Source organism: Camelus dromedarius, chromosome 2 (genome assembly GCF_036321535.1).
Source record: "Camelus dromedarius isolate mCamDro1 chromosome 2, mCamDro1.pat, whole genome shotgun sequence".
NCBI lineage: Eukaryota > Metazoa > Chordata > Mammalia > Artiodactyla > Camelidae > Camelus > Camelus dromedarius.
This window is the reverse complement of record NC_087437.1, coordinates 98,338,580-98,361,440: the sequence shown is the minus strand read 5'-3', so window position 1 is coordinate 98,361,440 and position 22,861 is coordinate 98,338,580. Positions and strand designations below refer to the sequence as shown.

The 22,861-nt window shown below is 36.4% G+C and overlaps 1 protein-coding gene across 4 annotated transcripts in view; it reads left to right on the top strand.

Moving 5' to 3' along the window:
• Positions 1-22,861, top strand: part of NRIP1 (nuclear receptor interacting protein 1) — an 85,892-nt gene that overhangs the window by 48,414 nt on the left and 14,617 nt on the right. Inside the window, exon 4 of one of the 4 annotated variants that reach the window (XM_031457892.2) lies at positions 21,860-21,953. The exons of the other annotated variants lie outside the window; for them this stretch is intronic. The gene's annotated coding sequence lies outside the window, so the exon portion shown is untranslated. The remainder of the gene's footprint in view (positions 1-21,859; positions 21,954-22,861) is intronic. 4 annotated transcript variants of the gene reach the window in all.

Sequence of the window (22,861 nt, the reverse complement as noted above, 5' to 3'; positions counted from 1 at the left end):
CTTAGTCTTAATCTATTACTTGCTGCAAATCTAAACAATAACGAAAAGAGCTTTAAGTTTTACATTCACTGCACTAAAATATGATCTAGAAAAAAATTTGCCCTGAATTCTTTAATCTCAATGGGAGGGTTTAGTTTTAAGGACTATCAGCTGCCTCATCCTTTGTGATCACCTGCTTACAGAATTTGTTATGAGAGAATGCTCCTAGGTTGACCATCTCTCCAGAATGCTTGTGATTTGTTCTGTTCTGCTTGGGAAGGGTTAAGAGGAGACAACATCCTGTCAAAGACCTTGTTTTTAATTTTGCTTCTCGCACTGGCACAGATCCTGCTAAGAGCAGCCCAGATTAGTTCGGAAAACCTTTGAAGAGATTTAAGATGTCCTTCAGCCAGTTTGAAGGTTTTTGTCTTGCAAATCCAGTACAAGGGCGCCTGCAGGCATCTCGACCCTTGCTGTGCTGCTGATGCAGCTCAAGGTCACACTAACCCGCCCTGTGACATTCAACAACAAAAAAAAATTATGCGGGGAAACTGCTTCAGCGTTCAGCCAACCAACAACTTCCTTTAGTGTGGAACTGAGGAAGAAGTCTTTTTTTCCCCTCTTTTTCTTTTTTTGGGGGCTCTGAATTTTTGCTGTAGGAAATAATCCTGGATTTCTGGTGTGTGTGATGACAAGGTCATTTCTTAATTAGAACACATGTAAAGAACAAAGCTAAATGGCTTCAAAACAGCTTTGTAGTTGATGGAGAGGATTTAAATTATTTAAAGAGATAGTCACCCATGTATGATGGAAGCTGAATTCTAAAGACATTAACTCCTTCATTCCTGTCTACTTGCCATTTCTTTCTTTGAATTCCTTATGTCTGACTTAGAAGGTTGCATTCTAAACTTAAGAAAATTTGTAAATGCCCATTTTCTTAAAAAGGATTAAATATAATTAATAACCCAAATTCTCGGATAAACTTTTAATGAGCAAGTCCCCCCCCCACCCCCGATATTTATCTCCTGGAAATTTTTATCAAATGGCTTGGCTTAGGAACTAAGAATTAGAAACTTTTTCTGCTGGCAACTGTGATTTATTTATAATGTGGTGGAGGAGGGTGAATGAAGTGCTTCTTTATTGCCTCACCTTTTCTTCCTCACTTTTTCCCATTTGTGACTTGGAATTCCAGTAAAGCAATTTGCCCTGCGTACTTTAGAAAATATAGTACACGCCACTCAGGTTTCTCAGCTTTCAAAGAATTGGTGTAGAAAGATACGTGTTTTTTCCCTAAGGGGGGAAGAAGTAATTTTGGTTTAAAATGGACTTTAAGAAAGTTGTTTGAACATACGACTTTTTTAAGGCACAGTGTAACTGTGTCAATAATCACTTAATAGCCATATTGGACTTTTTCTCCTTCATGGGACTTGTTTCCCAGTTTTGTTCCTCATCTGTTGCCTGTGAGAGCTGACTACCAGACGTTAGCTGGATAGAGTCCAGATGAATTGGCTTTCTAAGCTTGAGACAATGCATATCACCTCTGTAGGATTAGAGCGGAATAATCTAAGAGAGTAATTTTATAGTTGATACTTTTTTGTGTATATCATATGTAGAAGCACATTTTGCAGTTATTTCTTTATACACAAAATGACATCATGCAGATAAATTTAACTTCATTATGATCTTAGCCTAAGTATTCTCAGAATTCACACCCAGTTGCCTTTTAAAGAAGGTGTTTCCCTATAAGTGTGAGTGAAGTAGAACCAGGGCAAGTAGTTCAGGAAGATGGATATAATATTTAAAGTGTGATTATTTGAACTGATATTTTGGAATTTGGGGGGGCACACTTAAATTTAAGTTTGAGGGGATAACATGATGGATTGTTTAAGGACAGTTTAGAATTAACTAGACGTATTATTCTGAAAGGTTTTCCTCCTGTCAAGAAGCAATGCATTTGGGGTCTCCATGAAAAGTAGAAAAGTATCTACACTTTTTAAGTTATGGCTATTTTAAAGGATTTTAGGTTTGCAAAAAGAAAATGCTGGAGGGGAAATCTACATGCAAGGAAATGGGTAGCGAGATTCTGTGCGTCCCTGCCCTTGCCTGGAGTCTGGTATGCCCTTATGTCATGGATGACCCAAGCTCACCTGCTAGTAATTTCTAATTTACTGTCCTAATTCATCGATTTGTTATCACTAATTGTTCTTCATTTACTTCTGTGTAGTTTCCAGTACCTAAAGGGTTGAAAGGTTGCTGTAATTGGCACCCGCAGCTGCTCTTTCTTTTGACAGGGGATAATTTTGCAGCCTATGCTTTGTGTGACAGCTGCCTAATTGGGCATTCTCCCCTTGTAGCAAGCCTGCCTCCTCCAGCCTCCCTGCTGACAAATGGTGGTGGATTATAGATGAGGACACGCTGACCCACTCGACCTTGCTGAGACAGCGGGGAGGGGCCTCCTGCTACTTGAGGGAAGCTTTAGGTCATTTAGAGGACAAGGTCACTAGCCAGGTGGGGAAGTGACATGATATCACATGACAGTAGCCTGATGACATGGTCAGTGTGTCAAGGACAAATGCATCAGTATCGGTTAAACATTACTGCAGTACTTCATTGAAGGCCTAGGATTTCTTAATTCTTCTGCTGATTTTTTTTTTTTTAGAAAAAGGAAGAGTGCAGAATAAGACACCTGTATTTTAGCAGTATTAAAGCGACTGTTTACATGAAAGAGCTGGTTTAGGAAGCCTGCTCGTAAGTTTGTCCAGTCATCTAGAGTGTTTTGTTCTTGATTATTGTTTACTTTACAGCCCCTTGACTATCAGTACTATTCAAGAGTTATTTGAAAATTAAGGCAGGCAAATTTTAATAAGGTATGTTGTTAAAAAATATTTAACAACTTCTGTCATCACCCTACTCAGTGATTGGCATACTTTTGTCACATTTTGAATAAAAGAAAAATAAGCCAAGTGAAAATGCTTATTTGAAAGGAACCTCAAAACTCTGAATTTTATGAGACCAAAAATACCACCATGCTGTCATAATTACAAAGTGCTAAAGAGTTTTTTAAATAATTTTTGAGACCTGAAAATATTTTCTAAATAGCTTGGGATTATATTGTATAAATGTAGAAGCTGAAAGATAAATACAAATCTTTTGGATATCTTTTCATTATTGGTTAATACGTTTACTTTTCTTGAAGAAGTGGGTTTGAGCTCTTACAGTACTCTTTTTTTAAGTACAAAATCTTAAGAATCCTCCCTGAGTCTATTAACCCTATATTAATACTTGAGAGAGACAAAGTCCATATAAAAGGTATTGGATAGTCCAATTTAGAAAAATACCTTGTTTTAAAAACAGTAAACAGGTAATGCAGAGAATACTGAAAATGATTCTCACTTCTGGAAAAAAAAATAATTGTCATTGGGTACTGTTGGATCTAACAGGAGATAATTTTGTGCCCCTGAGGTAAAAAACTATCAATGGTAAAGTGTGATGAATTAGTTCACTGAAGTAGACACATCTGTGTTTTCATGGCTTGTGTGTAGTGTATGAGAGAGAGAGAGAAAATGTGTGTGTATGTGTGTGTTTAATTTTGACCGTGCTGTGCGTGTGTTTAGCTGCTCTCAAACCCTGACTCAAGCTTGGTGGAGGTTTAATCCTGTGCCCTTGTACACGTAGACTTGATTAGTAGTTGTGGTTATCTCAGCAGAAGACATACCGCCCTCCTCCTTGTATTGGTCGGGACCTGGGCACTGGGGAGTCAAGGCAAAGGAGAAAGAAAAGAGATTTTACATTAGTATTCTATGAAAGCCTTACTGTCTGCAGAACAAATTGATTGCTCCGGTGTACCTGTGCTTGGCACCACTGCTGTGAAAGAAAGGTAGGGTTGTAATCTGTTTTATTGTATTACATATTGTGACACTCCAGGAATATTTAACACGCGCTCTTTCTGTGGCACGTGCTATAAGTCTAAGTAAAGAAAAAAAAGGGAAATGAATGGAAAGTGTGCAAGAGCAGTGGGCTACAGCTTTGGTCCATGAGAGTTCATTCGAATAAGATAATTTTGCTGAAAGGGTCGCTGGGAACATAACCTGATTGATAACGAAACCCTATAAAGTGTTCTGAGGCACGAATCTGTTTCACTGCTTGAAACGTGTCAGGCAGAGATGAAATTCAAGCTAATATTGTAAGATTTTTAAGCACAAGATGAATGGGAGAAGTCATGGAGGTAGTTATGGACTTAATTAGTTCAGGAAATGATTTTTAATTATTTTCCAGTACATTATGTTGTTAAAGGTCCTACATAATGTGATGCAGAGACCAGGAAAGAGATTTTCATTAAAAAAAAAAAAAAAACAAAGAGGTGGCACTATACTGCCTTCAACTATATTAAAGAAATTAAGAAATATGTTATTTACTTTATTCTTTAACTAGTTTCATTTGTATAAACATTGTACTGTTTGATTTGCTATGGGAAAGGAAATTGCAGTGTTTCTTCTAGTTTTTTTTCCCAATTTAATTCTGTGAATGGTTTTCAGTAGAGACTGCTAGCGTAAAATTTGGAATTGATTAATAGGAATTGAATAAATGTTTTAATATTTCACAAAATGATTGAAATATCTGTGATTGGAATTGGACCCCTGGCCATTTTCCGGCAGTCTCAAGATGCTATCGTGGCTGCACTCTTTAGGTTACGTGAAAATCTGTGCTGTGGGGGGAGAGGCGACATTCCTCTTATCTAAGTCTCTTGCCACATGTGAACTGCAAGTGCCCTCTGCCTCCTCTGTCTCCGTCCTGATCCTTCCGTTATAATCGGAGCACTTGATTTAGGAGAGAGAGGGAGCAGGATAGCTCACTGACAGAATTAAAGTTGTTTTCCATTGTTTACTTTTGTGTTCTTAAAACTAGTATGTAGCTTTACATTTGTTAGTTTACATTTGGCTTCTGTTTAAATGTGCGACCAATTGTTGTGTATGTACTAATTACACCTTGTGAAAACATTCTGATACAGAAGATTGGTATAATCAGAGGCCGTGGATATTGGTCTCAACTTATTCCCAGATACTTTTGTATGTGAATGGAGAAACATTTTTAAGCATTTGTTATACAACAAGTACAATACCAAATTCTGACATACAATACTGATTAAAATTAACTATTTGAGGTCACGTTACCTGTTAAGGAAAAGGTATGTTTTCAAAGAAATATTTAACTCAATGGCAAAATTAAGACTATTGAATATGTTTTCAATTGTGTATCAGCCATCAAAATTATTAGTACTGTGTTCTCATACATTTAATTTTGTGGGAGTTTTTTTTTAAATGTGAATCAAGAAAATGTAGAGGAAAAGTAAACCATAGAACTAAGAATCAGAATATTTCATTTTCCGGAATAAAATATGTTCTAAACTTTTTCTAGTTTTTCTAGTTCTGATTTTAGTTTTTAATTTTGTCATAATTACTTTACAAACTTTGAAAATTTTGGAATCTTTCTCCCTTATAGAAGAAATGTATGGAATGCATATATTTAGTATTTAATCAGCTTGGAATGGGAAGATAATGGAGGGAATGCCAAGTGGAGGAAATTTATGTTTATGTTTATGTTTTCTTTTCTTGTGATAGTTGTTGTTCTTTTTCTTTTTTGATGATGTGGGAGATTGTTATTTTCGAGACAAAAGCTGTATTCTTTCTTTGCCAAAAAATCCACCATGCTTAACACTCTACCTGGCAAATAGTACCTGCTCAATAAATTCTTGTTAAATGATTGAATAAAGAATATGCAGCCAGTCTCCCCTCCCCTCCTACACACACACTTTGTTTTCACTCTTGTCTATTTACAGTTTCAACTGTTCTTATGATGGTAGTTTTTAGCATCCACTTCTCTTCTGAAAGCATTTCGGATGTTGAAGGAACAGGAATTTAGTGTTTCAGAGCCAGCCTGGGAACCGTGCTTGCAAAACTACTTTCCAGTCAGAGTAGTTCGGTGACTGACTGTGCGTGCCTTAGACTGCTCTTCCTCTGAACATAGACGAGCACGTGCAGACAAACATGCTGAGAGTTCTTCTTCACCTCAAATAAGCTCCATCCTCTTTCCTCATGTGCTGGCCTATTGTGATGTTGAATTTTTTAAAGCGGTGAAATCTGGCTAAGTACATTATGCTTATTAATCAATATCTAATTATTTTGGACAGCCAAGAAAACTGCATGGTAACGTTAGAGAGGTCTAGGTACGTTAAATCTATGGAGAAAATAAATGTTTGGCTTTTATTATGACTATTAACTATTACTTTAAGTCATGAAATGAAAGTCATTCATGAGGACAACTTTAAATATTGTGGGTGATACCTCTCTAAGCTCAGTAAATGGAGCATATGTTTTTATTGTTAGGTGTTCAACATTAACGAGGCTTAGACCAGAGTTCTTGAGTGGTAGGAACCTTACAAATCAATTAATATAAAGAGTGTATTTAACAGACGAGAAAATTGGGCTTTAGACAGGTTGCTATTTGGTACTGTTACAAAACTACTTAGTAGCTGAGTTGGGGCTAAAATACAAATTGCCTAGCTTTATTAAGAGTGACCATTTTTTTATGTGATAGCAACTCTTTGCTTGATTTTATCTTTCTTAAATAATAACTGTTATGTTGATACTGGCTGAGTCTTATACCTATAGCCACAGTAAAGTTTAATTCATAACTAAATAGGTTATCAATTAAAGCAAACTGACATTAAATCATTACAATACCATAAATCTTTATATATCATATAATCATTATGTATATTTATAATTATATAGTTTCAGTTTGCTCTAATTTACAATCTATTTGGTTATCAGTTATATACACACACCGGCATGCATGCTGTTATGGATTACTCCCTATGAGTGTCGATCCAGTGTACTCTTACATCATAAAGAATGACAAAATATTACTTAAGAAAGATATTAAAAACTAAGAAAATGTATGCAGTTATAGTATCTGTATTAGAACAATTTGTTAATAATACAATCTCAAGTAAATACACTATAGTCTATTAATATTTAATATTTTATCGCAGTGCTTTCTTTAACAGTGTAGTCATGGCTAAGCAGATAAAGAGGGCAGCCAACTGAGACCCTTGCTGGGTTGGGACCTCCAGGGAGGGGTACTAGCCATGCATGGCCTCCTTCAAACATAATTAAATGTTGAATTGCCAAATTCAAGAATTATTCCAGTTCAGACTGGTCATGGAATGATTAGACTCCAAGGAGCGGAGTTAGGCTTTGCAAATAGGTCCCAGCAGTACGTGTCAGATGGGTATCCAAGTTAAAGACTGAGAGGGGCCATCCAACAATCAGCGCCTGGTAAGACTAGACTTGCCTTCATCCAGCTGGGCTGGCTTTATTTCCAGTGGAGAAATGAACAAGGAACTAGAGACACTATCAGAATATGAAATTGACTGAACATGGGGGCAGTGGAGGTATGGTTTAGGGACTTGGCTGTCTCATGCTCAAGACTAAGTTTGCATGGAGTCTATAAGACATAGGGATGGCAGTAAACTGTTTCTAAACCTTTCCCTCCCATTAGCGGATTAAAAAAATAAATAAAACAAAACTTCATACCCAGATTTTTGGTTCAACAGTTGGGCAGAACAAGGTTTGCACGCAAACTATTAAACCTCTCAAACTTCAGTTTGCCTGTTTTCAAAATGGGGTTATTGTAATATCAGCCTCTTTAGTTTATTATGAAGAGTAAATGAGAAGACACATGTCTAGTGCCTAGACAATTATATATATACATATATCTGATAATTATTTGTTTGTGGGTGCGTGTGTCTCAGTAGAAGACTGCCGTGCGCTCTGCAGATGTATGCTTTATACCACTGTTAATAACAGAGGACTTGACTAGGAAACCATAATATGATGTAGTGGAGCTGTTTGGGTATCTCAAATGAATGATATGGTCTTTTCATCCTCTATATGCAGCTTGGTGAAGCTGAGTCTAACCTTTAATTCCTATTTTTTTACCTGTTAATTGAGTCTTAAATTTCAGCCTAAAAAAAAACATGGTCTGGAACTTTAATAATATGATTCCCTCTCACAAACTACATATACTTTGCTTGATCAGTTATGTGATTTTTATTTATATTTATTAAAATATGTATCCAAAACTGTGCATAATTTTCAGTGACCACCTTTCTGTCTTAACAGTGCCACATGTCTAAGTGAGTCATAGATCTTACTTTAGAATTATAGTAAATAATTTGGAGAACCCAGAGCAGATGAGGTAAAGTTTAACTTATTTAAGTCTTAGCTAAAAAAGTTTAGCTTTCTTCAAGAGCCACTCATAATTTCTATCTAGACATTTCTTTTTTCCCTTTAATTATAGAAATTACTTAGCAATTAGAGACTTTTGTAAATCTTTATGAGACTGGAGTCATCTGAGTTAACAGATATAAATGCCAAACAACAATTAACACAGTACTTTTCTCTGAATATTAGAAATTCCTTGTGATTTGATCTTAAATAAAAATTTCCTTTTTCATTAGATAGTACTTGTAACTTTAAATGAAGTAATTATTTCTTTTGATCTTTATAAGAGCATATTACTTAAATACCTGAAGGATTTCTTACAGTTATACCTTGTATCATCTTTACTTGGCTTACATGATAAATTTAAATAATTGTATATATATTTCCTATACTGCCAGTTGCTTCTCAGCATTGTTATAGAATTAAATAGTCATAGAGAAACTAAGAATATATATAGACATCCACTTATTCTGCACAAATTGAGTGCATCAGACGTGCCTGTGGCAAATAGAATAAAACTAGCCCTTGTCCTCATGGAACAATAATTACAGTGTTGTGGTAGAAGACAAACAATAAACAACTATAGGAAAAGCAAGCAAAAGAAAAAAGTTACAGAATGAGAGAAGTCCCAAGACAGTTGATCTCCTGGGGGCTCTGGTGGGGAATAAATGGGGAGACCGATTTACATAAGGCCATGGGGAAAGGCTTGTCTTAGGAAGTGACATTTCAGCTGAGTAGAGAGAGACAGAGGAGCAGCCATAGGAAGAGGGACCTACACGTGCAGAGGCTGGAGGGCCAGAAAGACCTGTCTGTGCTGGGGTGGAAGGAAGTCTACGTAGAGTTCCTCGGTCCAGTATAGTAGCCTTGAGCCACACGTGGCTTGTGCAAATTGATATGAGCTCTAAGTGTAAAATAAAATACATGCCAATTTAGAAGACTTAGTATGACCAAAAAAGATGTAAAATATCTTAAGAATTTTATGTTGATTTCATATTGATACCATAATATTTTGGATATATTGGATTAAATAAAATATAGTCAAATTAATTTTATCTTTTTTTAAACTTAAAAAAATATGGCCACTAGAAAATTTAAAATTACATTTGTGGCTCTCATTTCATCTCTGCTGGACAGCACCTGACTAAAGTGTAATAAGTAAGGGACTAAATGACGTGAGATAAGATTGGTTAGATTCTCTGGAGCCAGATTATGCAGGGCCTTGTGGACCATAGAGAGGAATTCAGACTTTATTTGAAGTGAAGCAGGAAACCATTATGGGTTTTCAGTCAGAGGGATTTACCTTTTACAAAGAGCGTTGGCTCCAGTGTGGAGAATGTTTTGGAGAGTGGCCAGTTAGGAAGCTAATACAGGGGTGTACACACACACACACCGCTAAACCAGATATCACAACAGTTGTTGGGCAGTGTGAAATAAAAAATAGTCTCTCTAGTCATCAGTGAGCTTTCAGAATTATTTGATGGAATTTCTTAGGCAAGGGGTGCAGGCATTGGTGTAAGATTTGCATGTATAGGAATTCTCTTTCCTCCATGGTCATGGAATATTAAAATTCTTACATAATTAATTTTCTGCCAGCCTCCCAGGACACTGTAATTCATGGAAAGAGTAGTACTTTAAAATCAATTTTAGCTTTAAAGATTTTCAAAAATTTTGACAAATCTGTAATATTTCTTAACATTTTGTAGTCAGGTAGTTATTTGATGATTCAGTAGAAGCTGTTGCTGTCACAGACCTCGCAGCCCTGTACAGCTACCATTCAAGGGGCCTTGGGTCCCAAATTTGAGAAACCTCATCATGCTTCACAGCCTTTAACCCTCCCGCCTGTTCTCTATGGTCCAGCTGGTTCTCCCTCTCTTGTAAGTGAAGAAACTTGAGAGACTTAGAGAGTAATTAAGCAAGTTGCCAAGGTTATAGGGTAGTAAGTGACAGGCTCTAGGCTGAAACTTAGATCTTTCAGGTATATGTTGTGATTTCCTCTTATCTAAATGCTCCTTTTATGCAGTGTGTGCGTATTTGTGTACGTGAATGAGAATTAGATCTGCCATGTTTTATTTAGCTCAGAAGCTGTACCACTGTTTAATTTGTATAAAATTGGAATAGTTCTTAATCTTTGACTTTTTACTGTTACTTATACTACTCTGATGGTATGAGTTTTAGATTATTTTTCATATTGCCGAAGAAATGCAAGACGTGTCAGTATAGTTTAGTTTGTTTTTTTTTCTGAATGGTTTTTGCTTTAGAGGGGAATTTACTTTAGAATCTGTTTCCACTTAGGAGTACTTAGGGGAAAACATACACGATGCTGTGTGCTTTGCATGTCTTATTTCATTAAATCATTTTTACAGCCCTGTTAATTAGGTAACAGTATCCCCAGGATCTCAAAAAAGTTAATATCTGAACTAAGATTCAAAACCTGAACTCTTAGCTTTAGTGTGTTACCCACTTCTTAGGTATCTTCGAAGTCCAGTTTGTCTTCACATTATCCCTGTTAGGACAGGACACTGTCAACAATATTTTTCACTGTAAAAAACAAAGATCATTTGAAAGTCAAGCAAAAATTTTTAAGATTTTTAAAAATCACATTTCTTTAGCAGAATTGAAATTGATTCATGCCTTATCACTGACAAGATTAATACTTTTCAATAAGCTAATAGTTTTACTTCCTCTAGTTAATGAAAATAAGAAAAACAAGAGCAGGTGGCACTCAGGGGACCTTGCTGTGCCACATAAAAATCTAGCAGTTTTCTTTTAATGGGATAGTGGAATCAACAGACATGTTGCGATTAAGCAGTGTCATATAACTTAAAGTATCAAATCATAATAGAATATATATATTCTATATGTATAGTTCTAATTTAGATTGCAGATTCTGCTGGTTAGGAGTTAGAAATGCCAGATTCTCGGTTTGTAGTAGTATTTTATAAAAAGTGGTTTAAAATACCTGAGTATTCAAAACATTTGCAGTGTATGTAGTACTACTTAACTTTGGTTTCCATTATGCTGTTTGATTTTGGAAAGGGTAGATTTTGCCTAATTAGCATAAAATTAAAACAATTATATAAATTATAATTGATATCTACTAGAGATATGCAGCATAAAGAGGGAAGAAGTAAACTAGCATTTCTTGAGGACTTGCTGTATTGGATGTTTTGTATATGTTATTCAGTCTTCACAACTATCGTATTAGGTAAGTTGGAATCACACACATTAAACTGAAGCTCAGGCGGATTTACCCAGAGTTACAGAGCAAGTGGATGGACCTCAGTGTTTTTATTTTTAAAGCTCTTCGTATCTTCTAGAAATGAAAACTGGAAGGAATTTTTTACTATATAGATTGTTGGAAGATGTAAAAGAAGATATTACACAAGTGAGCTGTGGAAAAACTGACTCTCAGATTTTCTTCATCTTAAATCGTTGAGAATGGCAGCTGGTGGATTGGAGTGGTATCTAGTCCTGTGAGCAGCTAATACAGTACTGTAAAATCGTTTATGAAGGCAAGTTTCTCAGTCCTGATTTTTGTTTGTTTGGTTTTGTTCTCAATTTTAGTTGGTTACTTCCAGTCATCTTTTGTCCTCAGGCCCATCACTGATAACACACAGTGTTAACACTGAAAAATACAAAGACTACCCTCTGCAGTTGTATGAGTGCTTTTCCTGTTGGCATTCTTTGTAAATAACTAAAAACTGATTATGGAACAGAGAGTTTAAGAAGGTTTAACCATTTTTATCCCTTCTCAGACATAATTTTACTAATGAGATTTGACTGGTATCATCTATCTGATGACCATTTTTCTTGATTATGTAGTTAAAAGGAGAGATTCAGGGCACATTCTTACATTAGTTTTGTTCTAGTAGACAGGATTTTGTTCTTCCATTTTGCTGATTATACAGAACTCCACCCAGCCCTTTTATTCTGGACGTGCATTCCAACCATTTCCACTTCACAGTGTTTATGCTACTGAAAAATATATTTAGAACAAAAATATTGCCAAATTTGGGGACTTTAAAAAATTATACTGTGGATGTATTTAGTAGACTGAAGAATTTTTTTTTCTCTGCTTTGCATCACTCCTGAGTGGATGTACTTTTGTGGGGAGGTGAATGGAGGAGACACTTTACTTGATAAATTGTTAGTAATAATTTTGTAGCAAACTTATGTTTATAGTTAGACTTTTTGGGGAAACTTCTAAGTTTTTGACTTGGAAACTTTGAATGATATTCTCTTCTGTAAATAAAATACAGAAACTTACAAACCATTCTATGAATATATCATAAACCACAAAACTCAACTCAAGCTGAATTTCTAGGTTAAATTGTTTAATTGGTATACTTGCCTCTGTAATTTATTTCAAAATAGGCTGAATTACTTTAGAAAACATTGGTCAGAAAAGGGGAGGAAGTCTTAAAGGCAAAGCTGCCTTTCAATCCTGAATGTGATTTCCTACCATCGCAGATGTAAATGGACAATATTTTTAGTCATCTTTCCAGTGTATTTTGGCAAATCTTTGTCATATGCCTGGGCTCTAAGGATGCTGTGGAGGAAAGTAAATGGAACAATGAATATCATGTTTCCTCTGAATTTTTCTTTCTTGTAGAAGAGTATTCTTTATTCTGTTTACCTTTTGAAAATTTGGTATCATTTATGCAGGTATTTTTAGTTCCTTTTGATATCCATGAAATTGTCTCTAAAGCTGAACTGCCAAAAATTTGGAGTGATACTTATAAAAAGTCTCCTTTTTGTGGGCAGGAGAGAAGATGAAAGAAGGCATTGTATTCTCTCGAGTGACAGTACATACTTACCCCTGAAGGAGCATCAGTCCTGAATGATGGAGAAGAGAAAGAAGGGCAAAGCAACTATGTTTAGCAGGAATAAGAACATTCTCAAGAAGGACTTTAAAATAAGGAGCCAAAAGAACTAGAGCCGGGGAGATGCAGTAGAATCTTAGAGGGTCTCACTGAGCCTACTGCTCTTGAATGAGTAAAACGAGGCACAAAAAGATGGTAACATATGGTCATTTTTTCTCTCTTCGGTATCTCTCATAGCCTCAGAGTTCCGGGAGTTGGTCCGTAGGGGCAGATGACCTCCCTCAGGTCCGGTTGAAAGGAAGAAGCATGTTACATGCTATGCAGAAAGGAAGTGACTGAGGAGCAGTTGGAACACTGGAGCAGGGCAACCTTCTGCCTCTTTTTCTTGTTTATTCCACCATGGAATAATTGTTATTTCTGATTCCTTCCTTTGGGCAGTTGTTGTTGAAACATTTGGTGCCAAGGCTGTTATCTAGGACCAGGAGCTGCCAAAGTTTATTTAAGAACCGGAGACAGGTGGAAACCCAGTAGTTTACAGCAGCAAATGAAACAAAAGAAGCACCTGGAACCCTTAGGTAGAGCCTGGCCTTAGCTGACCCTGGGTAACCCTGCTTCCCACCCACCCAGCTTGACTAATGAACTTTGACTGCAGGCACTGTAAGAGGGCGATAATGCGTGCTGTTAGAAGCCTTGCCCATTTAGGGGCATATTTTGCTAGAGATAGTAGAGGTAGCTGAATCAAGATGCCCATTATGGGATATTTTCCTATTTGGCCCTCTGAGCAAGGACCATCTGGTCTTTATTTCCTCACCAACTTCAACATAACCTTCAACATAACACTTACCTTTGTGCTAGGTTCCACTTGAGAAATTCATTTTCCAGTCTGTTCATTCATATAGCTTGAATACCAGCAGCTCCCTTAAGATTTTATCACCTTGGCTGTAGCTCCCTGGCATGGACCCTTACTCTCTTCTAATTAATAGGCACAGAACCTAGGTTGTATATTAGGTAGGCAATCCCTCTAAGCTTGCCTTTCTTTCATCCATCCATTCTCAAGGCCTTGAACTTTACTCAGCTCATCTTCTAGGGCTTGGAAAGCCCTAGTCTGACCGGCTACTGGGCATTAATATTTGTATTATTAAGTATTAATAACCCACCCTATACACATTTCCCAGCATAGGGAACATGGCCTTCACATCAGTATCGGGAGTCTTTGTAGTTCTGAATGCCAGCAGCATCATAAGTCAGGTAGAATTCATTTAAGTCTTGAGAATTAAAGGATGGAGAAAAGAATTGGGGAAAGTAAACATTTGAGAGGTTAGGAAGGGTGGAGGAAGCAGGAGGAAAGAAGGGACTGAAGGGGAAAAAAATACCTGCTTAACGACTGAGACATCTCTTGACTGTTGCCCTTGGCTGGCCACTAGTGTCGTGAGCTGAACCCACGTGATGGTTGTGAATTTGACTCTGAGGTGTTAGGAAGTGCTCTTGAATAATCCAGATATGTTGTCATCTTAGCAAAATTACAAAGTAGAGGAAGTCAGGAAACTGGACAAGGAAATAGGCCACTTGTGTTCTTTCATGGATCCTTTTTTAACTCAGCTGAGAGGAAGACCAATATTTTGCTTTACATTCCATGTGGGAAGGAAAATGAGTCTTCATTTCTTTTCTAGTAGCATGGTCTAAATGAACTGCTCTCATTTTTAATACAAGAAATGGTTTTTAACATCAGAAAATTTCACTCTCTTCTGCCCACATACACATATAGAATATATATATTCATGTAGATTCAGTAACTTCAGGCTACTTAGCTAATATGAAAATAAAGATTTATCGACTTTTAAATTTAATAGAGTAGAGGGAAAATGATAAAACAAATTAAACTGTAAAGTTCTTCAACATCAGTTAAGTTTCACACAACTGCAGGGATAACTTGATGAAAGGACGTATTCAGCCAGATGGCCTGTGCTGGCCTCCTTCCCATTCCTGCAAAAGATATGTTACTCACTCCCAGGGTAGCGCAGGGAAAGAGCTGATTATGGAATTAAAACAACCAATGTCCAATTAACCCCTGTTTTGGTCAATGTTTCCTACACAGTTTGGATAATTGGCATACTTTAGTTCCATCAAGGGAAGCAGCTGGTTTATTGGTTATTTCAGGCTCCTGGGAATAAGATATCTGAAATTTTGGTATCAGTGCTGCCCCTACAAACTCTAAGTATGACCTTGGACGTCTTATTTACCTCTCTGTGTCATTATCTTTCCCCATTTGAAAAGCAGAGATATGTGTTGGTCGTAGACCGCACGAGGTGGAGGTACTGTAGGAATAGTGAGGAAGGAGAGTGTAGCTATTTCCAGAGGTCTTTAAACCATGGGTTTATTGTCTTACATCGTGTTACTGCAGTACCTGAAGGATGCTGCAATTGCATAGGACCGAAGGCCACTCAGCAAAGCTCAGGTACAGGGAGACTTAGAGGCACGCAGCAGGCTCTTTGGGAATCCCTCTGTAGGAGGGTATTGCACTTCCTTGACACTGGAAACCATTTATCAACTCTCTTTACCTTTTTGCCTTCCTCATCTCTGCGTCTCTCCCTGCGCCTACTTCATTCTTTTCTCTCAGCATACTGACTCCTTTGTGTGCTAACCTGTAAAATGTGCCATCATTAAAGCAACCCCAACACGGAAAGTTTTCAGTCTCTTTGAATTACATATCCCAAGAGAGTAAATGAATTGGTCCAGTTTAGACATGTTGCTAGGGTGGTCCATTCCTCTGAGGCTAGTGGTCAGGAAACAGGTTCTTTATGAAAAAAGACTAGGGAAGGATAAAATGATAGGTATGTATTACATGAAATTACTCTTTGGTTTAAGTAAACATGTCTTGCAGAGTTAAAAATTAATTACCTAAGTTATTAAATTACAGATTCACAGTTTTTTGTTTTGGGGGTTTTTGGGGGGTTTTTGTTTTGGTTTGGTTTGGTTTTTCAGGTTATAAATAGAATATACTCTAGCATTTAACAGACAATTTCAAGTGCCTCTAACCTGTTGGGCATGGAGATTCATATGTCATGGACAGTCCCAACTCATAAGGAGTTTTATGTGGGATGACTGGAAAGTGAAGAAGAATTTTATGAGAAAGCCCTCTGGTCTGATGCTCTGTCCACAAATAATAGAACAGTTAATGCTAATCTAATGCTTAGAAAATGCCAGGTATATTTCACTGAATACAACAGCTTGATGAAGTGGATACTATTATGATTCCTGTTTTAAGCTAGAGAAACTTAGCCCCAGAATGGACAGGTAACTTGGCCAGAGTCACCCACTGATGAATTACAGATCCAGGAATCCAAAGACTGTTCTCTTAACCACTGTGCTTTGTAACCTTCCTAATAAAAACAAGAGACAACAGACAAGATTTTGCAGTAGGAAAAGTAATCCAAAGTTCTCCAGGTGCTAAAAAAGTTCGCTTTACCAAATGTTTTCAAATTTACCTTTGTCTGAGTCTGTGGCAATTTAAACTAATAGGAAAGGTTGGCACTTTGAAGACCCTTAATTTGGTTTTGGATAAGCCACTTACTGACCAATTAACCAATCACTCAGAAGCTTTGAGCTTTAGTACCCTTGTTTGTTAAAATGCAAATGAAGATAATACAATAATAACCAACCCCAGGAGGAGAATCAAAGAAAACATACTTTGGTGTTTCATTTGAGGAGGAGGTGTGGCTTAAAGCACTTGGGGAAGAGCAGAGCTTTTGCAGTAAACTTAGCAGGCGCCAACAGTCCGCGGTGGAGAGCTCCCAGGAGCTTTTATACGCGACTTTGACCAGTCAAGAATTTGTGAAGAATTGCATCTTGGCGGCATCCACCACAGACTGGCGCCCAGGCACATTTGTCTTCCTTTGTTTGCCCTTTGCTAGATTCCTGTCAGCAATGGAATTTAACTATCTTATCTAGACCAGAACAAGGTGATAGATTTCGTCTGTGGAATATGGCGGCTATTTTCTGGTGTTTGAAGGATAAGTGAAGGATTAGCCTTGTTTTCTGTGGCCCCAAAAGACTAATGATCAGAGTAAGAGAAGACAGATTATAGCCTGGTTCAGGGAAGAATTTCATACTGTTGCAGTTGTGCAGATATGAGATGAGTTCTCCGAATAATGGGTAATCCTTGTTCAGCACCTGCTTGGTGCCCAGACATTGTGATGAGCATGGTTGAATTTTCTCTTTACGGAGGCTCTGTGAAATAGGTATCGGGTTTTGCATATTTATAATAATAAAGCTTCAGGAGTAGTTAACTTACCCAAGGCCAGGCAATTGGTAAGCGAAAGAGCTAGAAATTGAACCCAGAGCCAGCTGATTCCAAGATACCACTTGGAATACAATCCATGGTCACTCAGAGTTTTCATAAATAAAGTTAGCCAGCCAGTGTTAGCAAATAGGTTATTAAAGGGGTTGAAGCATTCAATAGGGATGATTAATTAAGCAGATGACCTTACAACTCTCTCTGTCCTTTAAATTCTGTGGTCCTGTTATGTTTGTGGAATCTATTTGCTGTTAGGAAAATGATAGCTAGTGGTAGAATCATATAGGAAAATAGGTTTCTCTTCATAAAAATGACCTGCTCTGCCATTTTTATACAAGTTCTATAAATTTGCATTCCCAGTATTATGGGGGCTAAGATATTTGTCAGTTTAGCTTTAAAAAGAAGTCATTAGTCCAAGTGAATAAAGTATCTGCCCCAAAAAAACACCATAACATTTTATGAAAGACAAGGAAATTTGATTTGATAGTGTAATAACTTTAAAACAAATGCCTAAAAAGCTTTTTGGAGTACAGTATGATATGTTTTGTTTTGTTTTTAATACATATTAAAGAGCATCTTACTGTACATTTTAGAAAAATGCATTTTCAAAATTTTATCCATCAAAGCTAGATGTTTCCTGGACTCACATGACTTCTTAGCCTCCTCAGATCTAAGAAACATGATACAGGTTTGATGCACTGTCCTGAAGAAAGAGGGGACCTGAAGCTTACTCCTTCAGTACAGGTCAAAGGAGTGAATTCCCTTGACTTTGTATTGCTATGAGCAGCATGCAGATAGGGAAGAAGTGGAAAAGTCGAGACAATGACATGTTGACTCCTCTTGCATCCGTATTCAAGACCTGCTTGGATAGTGTTTGTTTCTGTTGCATTGGTTTTTAGATTTTCATGCTTAAAATCTTTTAAAAGTAATTTGATCACTTTTACATATTCTGATTGAATCACTTTATAGCGGGATATTGTTTTTATTTAGCCCAAAACAGTAAAAGCTGATACCTGAAGCTCTTCAACAAATACAGGTTCAAATGAAAGAGATCACCCTAAGGATAGCTCTGGCCAATTTGATTGAATCTTTTTCACACAATTTAAAGGGTTCAGGTTACTTAGTATATGATTATTATCTACTTCAGTGATTCATTTTTCAAACGGATATAGAGAAATGATTTCTCAGTTGTGGTTAATATGCAGTAAAAAGTTAATTCATAAAGGCTTTCTTTCTCCATTTTATTATAACTGTTTTTTAGGATGAGTTTGGTTTGTCTAATTCTAAGGATTAAATCTTTCAATGTGATATTTCATCTCTTTAATGCATCTCCATCATAAGAAAATTTAACAATGAAATACTTTAATGTTTAATAGATTTTACTCAACTTATAGAGTGAGTAGTTTGAGAGGGGAAAATGGTGAAAAGCTTTATGCTGCCACTATTTTGAAACACTTGCTCATTGTTGATATAATCTGTGGGCATATTAAATCTTACAGACCTTAACTGGGAAGACACTGATTACAGGAAACTAAATTAATATGAACTCTTTTAAAAACAGATGTTAAAATAAAGATCTTACAAGTATTTAAATCTTGTGCTTCCCTAACAGAATACTAATCACACGTGTTTTCCAAATCCACAGAACTTCCTGTGTAGGATGAAATACTTTATTACTCTTTAATTTTGTAGATTTCTTGTTAGTTTATAATCAGGGGGAAAGGATGTCTTAAATTTGAAACCAAACATTATAAATGGTATGATCATATTATTTTAAATCTTAAGGTGCCATAGAATTATGACAGCCTACCCCTCGTTGCACAGCCTAGGAGTTTGTCTTGTTGCATGTTCTACCAGGAAGGCTCTCTCTGCCGGGTGCTGGGACGTAAGGATGACAGAGGCATCATCCTTGTTTACACTCTAGTTGACGGTCAAGCATCCACAAAGCAAATACAACTTTGTAATGAGATGGGTGAAAGATCTACTGAGTGCTGTGGAGTCCCAGAGATGAAAAGCTGTCCTCAGCCTACACAGTGCAGGGAAAGCTGCTCAAGGAAGGAGGGGGTGAGTCCTCAGCTGAGACTTAGAGAATAAAAAAGACACTTTATTCCTTTAGCTTGATTGTAGGCAAATGGAGCATCATTAAATATATGATGCATTTTTCATTCTGATATATTTTATAAAGTGATGGTGGTAGGGATAGTGTGGGTGAGAGGGGAGGGCACTGAGCAGAAGAAGGTTCTTTACTTTTTATTCTGCATCACATTATTTTTCCCACAGTTATATTTTAGTCATATCCTCATGTGTAATGACAGGATGTTTATGTATATGCTTAAATACAAAACAAATTGTTCACTTTATATAAATGCTGTAATTGAAAGCATGATAAGTACCAAAATAGTAAAGCAAAACATAAATGGAGGAAATACTGATATAAGAACTTCAGTAATTGATATTGGAGTTGGAAAATACTACAAAACAGGGAAGTAATCAGTGTAGTGTGTGTGTGCCAGTCCACATTTCATCATTCTATCTCAGGAGATAAAAAAGAAAGAAAATAAGAAAAATGATGTATGTAATAGAGGTCCTCACAAAGCTGAAGTATTTGATTTTTTGGTGTGAAAATGTTTTAGTTTTATTAAATAATGCTAATAGTAGATACTAGTAGTTGTTTCTCATGATCGTAAGTGCGAACATAAAAGTTGTTCTGAAATATCCTTGGTCCAGGAAGTGGAGTCAGAAAGGCACTGACCTATGTTACCTAGACTGTTCTTCCTGCTGCTTCTCCAGCTCAGAGGAGCCTCTTCTAAAGCCTCCTTATTACGCCCACCCCAGTCTATCTGAGTGCCAGGTGCCATGGCTAGGGCCATGCAGGCTGTCCCTGCTCATGGACTGAACATGCCTGAGACCAGAACGGCAGCAAAGCTGGGTCTCAGATTGGCAGTTACTGGCTATAGTTCCTGAGATTATTGCTTCAGATATTTGCTTATGTGTACAGATGAGCAAAAGAGACATTATGGAAAGAAATGGGTGTCAGTTTTACAGTCAAAATGAAACCCTTTAAAGTAAATAGCCTACTGATGGTATGCCCGCATTTTCATCTCCATAGCTGAAGAATGCATTTCAGTGTTTCCTCTTAATTTTTAAAGACAGAAGTTCTCCAGGTACATTGTGCATATTCTTGTTGTTTGCTCATTAATCCCCTCCTGGAGTGGGACCCTGTTAGGTTAATTGAGTTCTTCCCTTTACAGATATTATCACTATGTCTGTCTGTCTGTCCATGGATTGCATCTGTTATATTTCTCTGCCACGGACTGACCAAAACCCTCTATCATGAAAGCTTTGTGTCCTTTGGCCATTATGGGCAAGCATGATATCACAATGTTTTTACCGTTTCTGGAAAATCAAGTCAGAGTTCACACAACAAGAGAGCACTTTGACCCTGGCCCCACGTAAAGAAGGACATACTTATTAATTGATAAGTGATTTCTCTAAATAGACTTTAATATAGTGTATTTTACAAGGGATTATGTTTGTTTTAAAATAGAAAATATGTCAATAGACTTTATGGTCAGAGTTTTATGTACAAATTGGTATCTATAAGTGGTCATTTTGATATTCTGCTTCTGCCTGGGAAAGAAGTTCCATGTTCAGTGGTACTTAATTTGATAATTTGTTATCCTTTTTCCTTTGTTATTGAGAAACTAGCAGTCCTTCTAGAATAGTACAGTTCTGGTATTTTCATTCAGACCTGTTTAATTCATCGGAAATAATTTTGTAAAATGAAAAACTGATCATTGAGAACATTTACATGTACCTGTATGATAATTTGCAAATTATATAAAGCTACAGCAGGTGATACTTGATTTAACAGGGAAAGCTTTTATATTATTAATTTACCCCAACAGCATTATGCATTCTTAAAAAGAATTTCTTGATCAGAATCCTTCACTAAGCACATTCATCATATAACTTTTGGTTTCATTGATGTAATTTAAGATAAATTCAGTATTTTGTTTGAACAGCTGAAACGAAAGACATGGTTTTGTTAGATAATCACACTATTCAATAATATACTCCATTAAGAATCACTTTTGTTGCTGTTGTTGATAACCATAGTTTCTTTCTATGTGTATAACTTGGAAATGATCATGGAAGACTGTGGATACAGTGTAAAACTTCTCTGGTTGAGCCAATTTTTAGCAATTAAATCTGTGTCTTTGGGAAGAAGTGACCCAAGATTTTGAGAAATATGCCATTTCCATTTTAGCCGGTACAAAGGCTTGGAGGTATTGGGGAGCATGGTCGATTCAGGAACCTGAAAGTTAAATTAATTTCAAAATGGGTCACATGGCAAGGATCAGTGATAACAAATAAATAAATAAATACGCAGGCATACATATACACACACACACACATAAAAACTCATGACTCTGAAGCATACACACACTAGTTTCCTTTCTTATTCTGTGATCTAGTGCAACGTCTTTAGCAGAAGATGCTTTAAAGCAAACAGTGCATAAAGATCTTGTCTTCAAAGATTGGGAACATTTTTAAAACAGAGTGTACCCGGTAAGTAAATGCCGTGTCTGGTAAGTGTACTAAAAACCCCAAGAGCTTTGATCAAATGCCAGCTGTTACATCAGTTCTGTTGGTAATCTTTCTTACTGATCTGTGACCTTGACCTTGTGCTTATATCTGTATGTCAAATCTATTTTAAGGATGGGGAGACTATAGTTGAGTTTAATAGGATTTATGCTCCTATCTCAAAGGATGTTCTTTTATATATATATATATATATATATATATATAGTGTATTTCATATACTGTAAACACTCAAACAATTCCAGGAGAAGAAAGCACCATTTTCCATTATATTTCATTTTTTTATAGAGATTGGAAAAATATCATGCTTTTCAAAACTGATAGAAAGCACCAGTTACTTTGAAGAGCTATTGCAAAAGCTTAGGAGAAACTATACTCTCTGTGTTATGTTTAAACTCTTTTTTTCCACACTTATGTGCCACTAAAAAATTTGTTAGTCATTATTTTGTGTCTCTTCAGAGAACTATTGTTTAACTGAAGGTAGTGGACATTGATATTATTGCTAAATAAATATCACATGTACTCTTTATCATATAATAATTTTCTTCCTGAATTTTTAAAACTATGGTTAGAATTAATTTTATTTAAAAATATTCTAGTTTCTATGTTTTCAGGATAATGCAACACAGTATCCATTAAGGTGTTCCATTTTGGAATAGAAATTGGCAGTTAAGCTCTTTCTCTACTTCCTTTGATTCTGTGCATCTTTTTAACTTAAAATCTCCAACTTGATAATCTTAATTTTTATTGTAAATTTAATTTTTATATAAACTATAAAAGCAGAATAAGATGGATAGTGGATTTATTGACTCTGATTCATCAACATAGCCTTCTGAGGACAATTCGTAACAAAGAAGCTCTTCTTTAAGTCGCTG